This window comes from Lates calcarifer, linkage group LG10 (genome assembly GCF_001640805.2).
Source record: "Lates calcarifer isolate ASB-BC8 linkage group LG10, TLL_Latcal_v3, whole genome shotgun sequence".
Taxonomy (NCBI): Eukaryota; Metazoa; Chordata; class Actinopteri; family Centropomidae; genus Lates; species Lates calcarifer.
Window position 1 is genome coordinate 13,183,424 of NC_066842.1, and position 12,714 is coordinate 13,196,137.

Sequence of the window (12,714 nt, forward strand, 5' to 3'; positions counted from 1 at the left end):
AATGAGGAGGAGATGCAGCTTCAACAGACGTATGGGCGGACAAGAAGACAATGTTTATGACACAGTCAAAACAAGAAAACAACATAAAGTTTTGCAATAAGACCATCACATTGTTTAGAGTTTGAGCTTTTGGCTGTTGAAACCATTGTCACTCATTCCTGATGATAAGACACATGGCACAGGAAGAATTACTACACATGTTACATTAAATGCAACAGCACACTGCATGTAGTTGAGCACAGATATTACTGCAGTTTTTAATATTCAAGCTGGTGATAGCAAACAGCATTTGTAGGCAGAAGAACCAAGAGACTTTAGGAACTACAGCTCCCTCTCCTGGCAGCAGATATCTCTAAGGGTCTGTGGTTCCTGAAAACATATCCAAGGTCCGCAAGAAAAACCGTCACTCACATTCCCTTGCCCACAAGCTTAGAAACTATAATTTCGTGGCTTGGGCAAAACGTTTTACTTGAACAAGATGACTGAGGTTTTCTGCTCCAGCTGATCTCAGTTTCTTAGCATGAATCGGTCATGTTTGTTGTTTTCCTTTGAAACAATGGACATTAAAAACACAATTTAGCTCTCCATGTGTTAGACAAAGCAAATGCGCGTGTTTTTATTCCATTCTGGAAAGGTTGATCCGAGCTGACTGTAAAGCAGCTACCTTGAGATATATATGCTGTCTTTCTGCTGCCTGTACGAGCCATAGTTTGTTACAGACCATGATTATAAACAACAAAGCCGACTGTGGTGCCGCTCTGTTCTTAAGTGGAGAGCCACTTGCATTCACTCTCAGCACAAGCACATATTGTACACACAGAGCTGGATTTTTTTGGCACCTGTGCAAACACACACATACACACACACTCTTTTGCACACATACACAATCATAACACTTATTTTTGATATTGTGGCTCTAGAGTAGCTCCAACAGGGAGTGCACTGTAACTGGAAAAGACAGTTTGTGATCTACCGGTAATTTGTGCATATTTAAAATATCCTTCTATAAAAAAGATTAATACTAACATGGCTGCTGTGACACCCTTGAAATTTGACTTAAAAAGACAGAGAGAATGCTGCTAAGTGACTTGGCAAGGATGCATTTTATGGTATTTAATACATTGCAAAGAGTCAAATCAGCATTACCTTTCACAGCTTTTATCCTAACCTCATATGCTCCCATGCGAAACAAGCTGGAGGTAGAAGGAGAGACACCTTTTACACAATGACAGCGTCATGCTGTGACACAGCCAGCAGAAGCCTTCAGAAACACTTGACAAGGTCTTATTTACAGTCCTCTGCTCAAATAGATAAATGGCGGGTACATCCTCACAATAACAAAGCGCAGAAGATGAACAAGTAGCAGAGTCAGAGGAAGGCGAACAGCTGCACCGCTTCACCTTCTTCAGTAAGTGTACATAAACACTCTTTTCCTCCTAAAGCTTTACTTCTATTTTGCCAGTGATTATGAAGAATATGGTAACGCTTGACCCATGAATGTGACAAATAGGAAGCAGACTCTCCTTGCAGCTGTGAACAATTACAAACAGTGGATGGAATGTTTCTCCACTGCTGCTCTCAGGAATGTGCATCATTGCCCTTTGTCCTCGCAACAAATTGGGGGGAAAGACTATTCAAGCCCGCGTAATCCGTACATTAGAAGCGTTTGAAAGCGGTCATACTTTGCATTCTTTTAACTGAAACCAATCTTGACACCTGTGAAAATGCCAAACAGGTCTAGGTTAGTCAGTTTAGACATGAAAGTAAAGAGTTGACAAAGTTTGTGCTACCTTAAGATGAGATAAAACATTGAGATGAGACCAGAAAAGGCCACATTTTCTGAGGATAATTCATGTTAACTGCTGCAAATTCACAGTTCAACATATAGCATAGAGGAAATGCTGAAAGGGTAGTTAAAATGGACGTATTAAAAGAAGTTTAAGTATATGCAGGGGTTAGAAGTACTGAAAGGAACTGAAGATTCACTGGAAGCTGAGGCACCGCAAGGAACCGAAGTGTCAGCCAAAGCGTTGCTGATGCAAGTGGAAGTCCTGAAAGGAATTGGTGCCAGTTCAAGTGGTAGAAAATGAGACGCGATGTCAGTTAAAGTGTCAGCCCAACTGTAAGCACCAAATGAATCTGGAATAAATTGTGTATCGACAGTGGAAGCTGTGAGAGTTGGATGAGCTGAAGAAGCTTTTTTGTTGTTCAGACGTGAGACCTGAAAGGGTTTGAAGTGTCAACCATTGAATGCTGTTGAAATAGCAGTAGAAGAAAAAGAGAGGAATGTATTTGAAATGCTAGTTCATGTGTATGTGGTAAAAGTAGTGGAATGCCATTTGAAGTGGAAGTTTCATAATGTATGCACTGTATGGAGCTGAAATGTCAGTATGAAGTATGAAAAATAGAAAATAAAAGGGGCTATACACACTATGGAAACATACTAACTACAATGTGTGTTCAGATGAAGTGTAGTGAGGCACAAACAATAACATGAAGAGATACTATGTGAATATACCAAATATTGAGGCCCATTTTACATGCAGAAACATCACTTTAAATATCCTCAAACATTAATGTGAATTAGTCCAGTGTCTGAAGTGCATATCCCATCACATTCCACTTTTAACAGCTTCTCTCAATCAGTGTAACACAAGACTAGTAAACATCAATATTTAGAAAACCAAATGTTTATAAGGAAGGAAGGAAAATGAATAGTTTTAATTCTTGACAGCACTACTAAAAATAAAGCTAAATTATTCTCTAATCAAATTGCAGATTCTTCAGCTTCTGTTTCTTTTCAAAAAAACAACCAACAAACAAAAACACAGCAGTTTGAGGTGCAAATCTCTGTAGGTTTGCAGTGCCTTAGCTGTGCAAATGAGGACAGATCCTTCTTTTTAAAAAAAATCTCCATTCCAACCTGACAAGTTTAAACAAAGCAATTTCAGGCCCAACTGCACCTGCAGTATTGACATGCCTCGCCAGGGGTGTCTCACAGGAAGACAATCATTTGTCTAGTAACACGACTGAAATGAGCTCAGAGTCTGGACGCTGTTGGCTGGGGGCAGAGTGACAGCTAGTAACAGGCTCACTTTATCAAGGACATCTGACATTAGGCAGAGTCGTTTAGAATTAACGCACAAGCATACTTCTCTTTATATTTACTAACTTTCATTCCAATGTCACAGCTTTGGCATTAATGCAGTATTGATTTTGAAATTGCCCTTTTTATCACCTACTAATTTTATTTACAAAATTGATCATCCATTTTATGAACCAATTATAACTTGGATTGTAAAACACTGGGATTTGTGTTCATTAAAGGCTGAGGCTGGTTTTATTCTACATTTTTTGTTACTGTCAACAAATCCCAACACAAGGCCAACATCTGTCAGTCACTCAATATTTTCCAGCCTCTCTGTGGCACTCAGTCCTAAGCTGTTTTGATTCTACTGAAGATCTAAAACTTTTAAAAACATAACAAATATACTTTGATTTATAAAAAAGAAAGGCTCAGTGATTTCCTTATAATCAACTGGGCACTGTTGTTTTTAGCAAATGTTACTCAGACTGGAGTAAACACTACATTCGTTGGAGACAATCTTAAGCTGCAGAATTGGTGTGCAAGCAAGTATCTTCAACAGCAGGACGATGTACACCAACTTGAAATAGACTACAGCGTCCATGTTCTCAAATATGAAGGAAATTGTCACCCTCAATTCATTAGCTATTTGTTTTGGTCATGGGATTTGTTTAAAATAAGGAAAATATAGAATATCACCAGATATCCTTTAAAGACATCAAACAAAGGCAAAATGTTTACTACATTTCAGGTTTTTGTCTGCTTGAAAAGATCCATTATTAGCACATTTTCTTTAAAGAGGATCAGCTTTCACTTTGCACTTCCTTCAGTGGGCCTGAGGGCTGAGGTTGCTAGGCGATGGTGGCTATCTCTGTGGTGACGTGATCCCCCCTGGGCCTGGTTCTCACTCATCACCTCCACAGAAAGATACAGGGACACACACACACACACACAGTGAGGAACCACTGCCATCCAGAGGTCTTTCTCCCGCTCTCTCTCTGCTCTTATCTCTGGGAGGCTGTTGTCACTCACTCATTGCTGTGCTGAGAGGGGCTTCAATGGTCCGACCTGATGAGGCTTAGGGAACACCTCGGAAACCTCTCGGGTGTCAAGGAGAACCAGATGGTGACAATGAAGAGGCCCTGAGAGCAGGAGCAGCTCAGCACCTCCTCTGTCCACCGCTCCAACAAGTTGTGAACACAAAGCTCTGTTTATTTTTGAAGCCTGGATGAGAGAAGAGATTTATTTTGAGTCACTAAGACTTGTGAAATTTGAAGGACAAATTCCCCTCAAAACATTTAAGTATCCTTAAAATACAGCTACTTTTAAAGTACCTCATATGGGATATATTTTTTCTTTACTTTTTTTCAGCAAAGCTATAATTTGATTAATGGCAGTTTTTCAGGCTCTGCTGTTAGCCCTGCTGAGTTGATGAATAGGCTTGTTTTCTGGGAAATAATAGGTAATCGTTAACTAAAATACCTACAATAGATGAAGCACAGTGACTGAGTGAATGTCAGAGAGAAAGACAAATTACAGCATGTCATCAAAAGGTAAATCCTAGCATACATAGTAAGTAATTGAACACCTAAGACATTGTGTAGACAAATACTATATATTTTCTAACTAGATAGACAGCCACATTAATGTATCTGCGAGGTTGTACTTGTTCACACTGACAATGCTAACATGTAGTTTGTTTTGAAGGTATTAGTCACAAACCAAAAATAATATTTTGACCTTCTGATGGCGCTAAATGAAAAGTCTGGGGATCAAGAGAGTTACTCAGATTCATCCTAAGGGGGATGTCTGAACTGAAATTCATGGCAATTTATCCAGTAGTTGCATAGACATTTCACCACAAACCATAAATGTGAACCTCATAGTGGTGCTAGAGAAAATGTCAAGAGGTCATTAGGATTGATCCTCTGGGAGCCATGACTGTTTGTACAAAATTTCATGGAAATCCGTTCAAATGTTGTTAAGATATTTCAATATGGACCAACAGCATGGAAAAAAAACAGGAAAAAAATAAATGAAGTTTCCCAAGTTCCAGGTCAACTATGTCATTAGATAAAAGTCCCAGAACTAGTCCCACGCAATTCTTTACAAGTCTCAAGTGAGTGCAGAAGACTGTCAAGTCCTTTCAAGTCAAACTAAGAGAGAAGAGGTCAAGGCTTCACACAATAATTCATTTCTACTGATAGACAAAGTGTTATATGAAACACTATTGTCTGTCTTATTGAGAATACTGGATTGAGAGTCAACAGCTAGTCTGCCTTGTTCTTGGCAACATAACAGCTATTCACCTTGTGTTCGGTGAGTCAGAGACTTTGACTGACAGATTCAATGACTCCCTGACTGATACAGATATAAAAGTGCCAAAGAGTGGTAGTTACAGTACATGGAGCTAAAAGCTAAAAACACACCTCCCCCGCTGATCTGAGTGGCTCACCGAATTTTCAAGTGTAGAACAAAGTCTGACCTTTGGCATCAGGTTACAGTGTGTTGGGAGGCTTCATTGTCATCACTCTGACACATACACACACATACAGTCTGCGTACACTGTACCTCTAAGCATAGAAAGGAATCATGTTTTCCATTCCCCCACTCTTCCTCCACACACAGCAGCTGTATCCATGGGAGCACAAATCAGGTCAGAAAAACATATCAACACGGGGAAAATGATTTCATATCAAATCCAGAATGAGGAGAAAATGAGTAAGTGTGATTTTATAGTGCATTCGTAAAGCAAGTCGTCATATCAAGTCAAGTGTTTCTCCATGTATCAGATCTCAAGTCATAAAAATTAGGACTATAAATAGACTTAAGTACTACATGCACTGCAGCATGACGTCTAACTGCCACCCACGTTCAAAAAGTTAATCAAACCAGTTGTTGTTTCAGTTTTCGATTGTTTCTCCACTATTTAATCACAAAATGGAACTTTTTCCCATCTACCATATCCCTAAATAAAGTTGCTTATTAATTATTGTACGTAGAAATGTGCATACTGATATGCATGTTTATGTTAATATATGTAAGTCTATACTTACATGGGTATGAATGTACATATATGTGTACCATTTTATATTAGGTGTTTCATGTTTCCTTAAATATGAGACATGAACAGTAAAAGTGTGAGCTGGGAAAACAGATTTATCCCTGGAAAAAAATGAAGATTAACTGTTCATAATAATTTTAGGTCTTACTTTTTCATTTTTCTTCAAGTCTTCTAGATTATTCTCTTGTGTAAAATATTCTGCAACTTTGTTAATCTTTCTTTTATTAACTGATATTAGTATTTAATATCTGCACTAAAAAGCCTGTGCGTGCTTGAATTTCCCATGAATATTTAGCAGCATCTTCAGTATTAAGACAGACCACAGCAAGTCTGAGGCTCAGCAGTCTGTCTATGATCTTTCTCAGTACACAAGTCTGTGGCTGCTTGTATGTTTATCACAGAGCTTAGAGGCAAAGGGAGAAGAGTGTGCTTACATTTCTCAAGGGGCATATTCCACTAATCCTGATCGCTATCTTGGTACTATTAAAGTGGTGAGCATCTATGCGTACAGTTTAAAAGTGTTGATTAGCTCGGTTTCTAAGTGAGTTTTACTGATACAGAAGTATCTTTACGCCAGCCTTCATCAGAGCTGATAAAATTCTCTAACGTTGGCACTTGTGTCCTTGCACCGTTGATTACAAAAGAAAACCGTGTTTTTATCCCATAATAACTTGCTCCAGAAATGTCTGACAGGCCGCACATTCATGACCTACTTAAACTTTTTTGCAGCTCAGTCAGATAGTTCACTCAGATTCTCCTGGCAGACTAGTTATCTTTTTCCAAGTTCTAATGATCTTCACATTTTCTTTGACCTTGTGATGTGATCCCACATGGGCTGGAATATCTCAACAACTACAGGATGGATGGGCATGAAATTGGTCTCCAAAAGATGAGTCCTACTGACTTTGATGATACTCTGACTTTTCCTCCACCAGCAGGTAAACAGCTTTGGTTTTTGAGGTTTTTAGGCTCAACAAATGTTGGATGGACTGCCAGAGATATTCAAGGTACAAGTACCTGCAAAAATAATTTCAAGTAGCCTCATCTGTAGTTGAATTTAATTAGCGAATGTCTGCATACTTACAAGCTAAACTAAGATGGCAAACAAGTCTTGTTTAATCAAGGTCACAGAAAAGTGTTTAGACTGGAAAAAAATAATCTAATTTCTTACTCCTGTATCAAACAAAGTTGTCATGCATCCTGACTGGCTGTCAATCAGACAAACACAGCCAATATTCCAGCTGCACCTCTCTCCAGTGTGGGAGAGTGTGAGAACACCAGCATAGAGACCAGTGATGCTTTGTTCTGACTGATACTGATAGAGGACTGACCGTAAGTTTGAGAACAGCAACCTGGACTGCACATCCTTGTTGGACCCTACTTGACCCCTAACTTTCCTGTTGTTGTCTCACACTCTTCATTTTCCATTTCACACGCAAAAGAACGCCCAAAACTTGCACCCACCGCCCTCAGTTTATACACTGGCTTTGGCTGTTGAAATCTGCTGAAAGATCTGCTTGCATCTGGAGACAGCGAGCACAATTAATGACCAATCAACCTAACTGTGTACACACAAACACACAGATCAGTTTACATCTCTCAAGTCTGCATATTCTGGACTGCATAAAGCATTTCAGAATAAAAACAGCCGTCATGACTCATTTCGAATTGAAAAGGTCTTTTGGACCGGCTTTTGACCGTCTCCCTCCAATGCCAAATAATCTTCAAGGTTACAATTCAGTCTTGAGGTATAAAGGCTCTGTCACTGTCTTTATCTGGCCTTGGATCAGGAGCTGTTTGCCAAAGGGAAGGTGCTGACAAGTACTCCCCCATGTATGGCTTTGTGAGCCCTGTGATGAGAGATAGATGCTTGTTCTCTGTGTCCACTCTCATTGTTGACCAAGTCCTCTATCATGTTTTGATCACCTTTGCTTTACCCTACCAATCTGTGGTGCTTCATTTGACAGTCACTATCTGCCACTTGGTTGTGTCAGTGTACAATGCAGCTGCAGAATAAGGTGTAGTCTTCCACACTTAACACACATCATCCAGTGAAATGATTTTAAGTAATTAACTTTGGATAAATTATAGAAATTCACTTGAATTGACCTTTTCCATCTATTGTTATCTATCTTCACATAAAACATGTCACAATCACACACATTAAAATACATATCTTTACCACTTGTATCTTTTTATTTATGCAAAATGGACATTGGGACGTGTCTACTTTAAGTATACAGAGCTTTTCTTTACACCGCATTCGGGCCATGTCAAATCTTTGGTGTGTTTCAGACCAAACTTTGTGTTGAATGATTTGCAAACGCCAAACTTTTGCGAGCAACGGCAAACATAAGAACAGCTTTCTCAAGCAAATAAATTTTCCTTTGAAAGACTCCTCTGAGAACATCTGCACGGGAACATCTGGGAATGGCAGGAAATTCGGCATTTCTCAGCGTGACGTGCGATGAATGTTTTTCAAGTACTTCAGAGGGATGAGCAGAGTATTGAGCCTTGCAACCTCCAAAACCCTGACAGAATTTATGGAGTCCAGCAAGCGAGTGGTTCTCATTACCCGTGTCATCTTCCAAACAAATTGCCGCGCTGGGCTCATAGCTGGGGTGCTGGGGTGATTTTTTTGTCTCCTGGCATAATTACTTTTAGCATTGTTCCAGTTGTTGTTAACAATGCGCTTGGTGTGATGTGACTTGAATGAAGGCGACAGAGGAGGATTTTCATGTCATTAACACTCACTACAGTGTACATACTTGCATTATCCTCCCTGTTATTTTACAAAAAAAAAAAAAACAACCAAAAAAAAAAAAAAAACAACCCAAGAGTCCTTGTGTGGTATAAAACCACAGACTGAGAAATGTCTGTTAATGGGGGGGGGGGGTTCCAGTTTAAAAAGCCATCCACTTTTTAATAGTCTTCATCTGGCAGTGGTGAGCTACGAATTATCCGCCAGGAATTATGGTATAAATTGTGACTGGAGAGCTGAGCAGACTGCACCTGGTCTGACACAGCTGTTTGACACACAGTTCTGCTGCTTAGATCAAGAGGTCTGATTTTGTGTTAAGGCTTTGGAAATGTCTCAGAGGCAGAAAATAGAAAAAGACAATGGTCTCTCTGGATAGTTATTTTAAAGCCAGTAGGTATAATGTGTTTAATTTGGCATCTAGAAGCTGACAGAGAAGAATACTAAGAAAATTAATTCTTAATTCTGTATCTTAAGTCAATCAGTGTCTTCTCAAGCAATTTACACCTGATTAACTCTCATAATAAACTCTGATCATGCTGAATGTTTATTAGCGTGGTTTGCCAGTGTCTTCAGAGGGAGTATGATGTGTATAAAGGCACTTGGCTGGTTTAATGGCTCCCAACAAACTTTAAAGTGGTGGTTTTCTTTTTATTGTTTGCCTCGTAATGGCTTTAATTTCATCAGCACTGCAGGTGTAATATACTAACAGAGTACTGAGAGCCCATATTGAGCCTCCTGTTTATATCTTGATGTGCTCCTTCAAGCCAAGCAGGTGCTTGGTTGAGTTGCGTCCAGTGATTTAAAGAGGCATGTCCAACCCATTATCCTCTTCTCATCCAAGCCTGTCTCAGTGGATTATTTCTTACTGCCAGCATTTTACATTGTCCTCTGCAGCTAACGAGGACACAATGGAGAGCATGTTTGTATGAAAGAGTATGTGATCTGAACAGCACTCAAGATAAGATAGTTAGACTTTAAAACTGTTTTCTGAATTGTGTAAGTGACTTACTTGTGCATTCTTTTTTTTTTTTTTTTTTTTTGCTTTTCTCTCAGAAAATAAAAATCTAAAACTCACATTTCTCAACACCTGCAGTGACTCCAGTATTACTGAAAAGTGTGAATTCCTCAGATACACATTACAAATGTTATAAACATGTCTAACTGACTCAGTCTCCAATTCTTAAAATTTTAAAACATGAAATATGTGGTAAAATAAGTTACAAAATAATATATTTTTCCATATAAATGACAGTAATGATTGTATCAAGAACCCAATCAAACATCTCAACAACAAACACCTCCAAATATAATACAGCTCAATACAACGTCACCTTTGACTATGACCTCAGTGATAAATATAGGATTCAATTTTACACATTTTCAACAATGTCAGCAAAAACAGATCATTATAGCTTTGTAAAGGTAGAATTTATGGCAGAGATGTTGTAGTGATTTACAGTAGATTGCACAGGCATACCTGATAAAGTGGCCAATGAGTGTATAAACATCTTTAAACACATTTTATCACTGAATTTATACAGAGCATCATATAACACATTTTCAGAGTTCTTATTTAATATTTTTTTGTGTCAGTGAAGTTGAGCAGCCACTGCTTAAGATCACAACTGCAGGTGGTACAGTAAGTGGAACAGACATTACAGTATATCTCATTTAATCTTTCTCTTAATTATTCAAAGATGTGGTGTATATCAACACTATTTTATTGTGCTGTTAGTACACCTCAGGCAATGACAACATACTCAGACAACCTATAGTGAGGACTATACATACAACATTGCCACTCTGGGACTAATTACTGACGTCTGAGAGGTGTAACAAGGATTCAAGAGACAACAGCAATGAAGGACTATATAAATTTGCTCTCTTCACATACTCTCTCTGTGTAGTTTGACTAGAACCGTCTCTCGAGTGAAGACCCCTCCAAAGCCCGGGTGGAATGTAAAACAGGTGCTGCACAATTGGTTCCTCCACAGCGGGGGCGAAAGAAAAACAGCCGCCCCTGCAGGAACATGACTGACAGAACATCACATTCTCCGGCCAGCTGCGTCTCCAGATGATCCCTTGCTTACATAGACTCAGACTTAAGGGATAACGTACAGCATGCATATGAAATATCATATATTCTCATTCAACAAGAAGATCCACTGTATTTTAAAAAACTGCACTCTAGCAGTTAAATATCCTTCAGTGGTATATCTTCTGATTTCTCTGATGGATTAGTTTTAATGATACAGATATATGTTTCTCATGAGGCTAAATGATATGCTGATAAAAACATTAAAACAATCTTAGCTCTTTCCTTGACACCTTGTGTGTTCTTCAAGTGGTGCTCTAACATCTGGCATGGATTTATACATTGAAATTCTGGCTGGGGATTCAAAGAGAAGAATTTTTAATTGAATCCACTCTGAAGGCTGCGAGACTGAAATGTCTCCTGGCAAGAGCCTTCAAATACATACTCATGTTGCTTTGTCATGTGACCTCTTTCACAGATTGAAATAGTTCTTTCACTCCTGTGTCAGACCGACACTAGTCTTTTCATGTTGATACACGAAAAGTGAAAAGTAACTGCTCAGTGTATACAACAAGTAAAAAATGTACTTAATAGAAATCCTTTTCAACACATCCGCATGCATACATTTGTTCATGAATGTCTGCTGCTGCTGCCTCCCTTCCACCAGTCCAGCCCTGACTGTAGCACATACCAGCACAACACTAAACCTACTGCTGTGCAACAATACACACATTCACAGCCCACAGACAGCAAATTGCTTCTCTCATTCCCCACCACGCCCTGCCTTCGTTCTCAGCCACCTGCAAAACAAACTGTGCTGGAAATTTCACTACAAATTACCCTGTGTCTGCCAAATCCCCCCGGGAGCGAAGGAAATCAAAACCTTGGATCTCCCTGCCCCCACAGAAACAGACATTAGCCTCACTCACACAAAAAATATCTTGACTGTATTTTCATTTATAATACTAATAATCAGTTTTCTTTTAATTCATGAAATTCATTGAATCTACTTTGTTATATTTGTTTGACTGAATTTTAAGGTTTCAGTGTCTACTTGTGAGTATTAACAGAGTTAATCTGGCATTAAAAGTGGAGACAAGTCTAAAAACTACTGATCACCTTTCAACAAAAAAGCTGACAAAAAAATCTGGTGGTGAAGAACAGAGACCATGTGAAAGTTCCCAGTTTACTTCTGTCAACACCAATTTCATGAACAACCCGTACTTCTGTGGGCTTCGGGTCAACATGACATCGTGAAACTAAGCCTCCATTCCCACTAAGAAAGAGTGAAAACTGAGACCTGTTTCGCTTCAGGGGAAAATCAAAGGAAGGCACATACCTTAGCAGTGAATAATGATCAACAGCGCACAACCTTACTGTGTTTACATTGCAAGGGCCACAGCGCCTCCTGGTGCCGGCCCTGTGGAACTCCATGCAGACAGGAATGTCAGGGAGAGAGAGTGAGTCAGTGGCCGATGTGCCAGAGAGATGAGTGTTGAAAGCTCCTTGGAAAAAGGATTAGGGCTGTTTATGTTGGCCAAGTGGCCCGCTGCCAGCTGCTCAAGTGTGCAAACTTCTTAAAGCTGCAGAGCTTCGGTTCACTCATGAATCTTTTCACTCTATTTACCCTCCACCCATACTGTATGGATGGTTGTGCTTTGTTCAAGGGGGAAAGCCCCCTCTGCTTCAGCCCCCACCTCTATAAAAGCACAAGTCTGCTCCAAAAAATGTGCTGGATACAAAACCAGCTTTTCTGTGGCACCACCCTT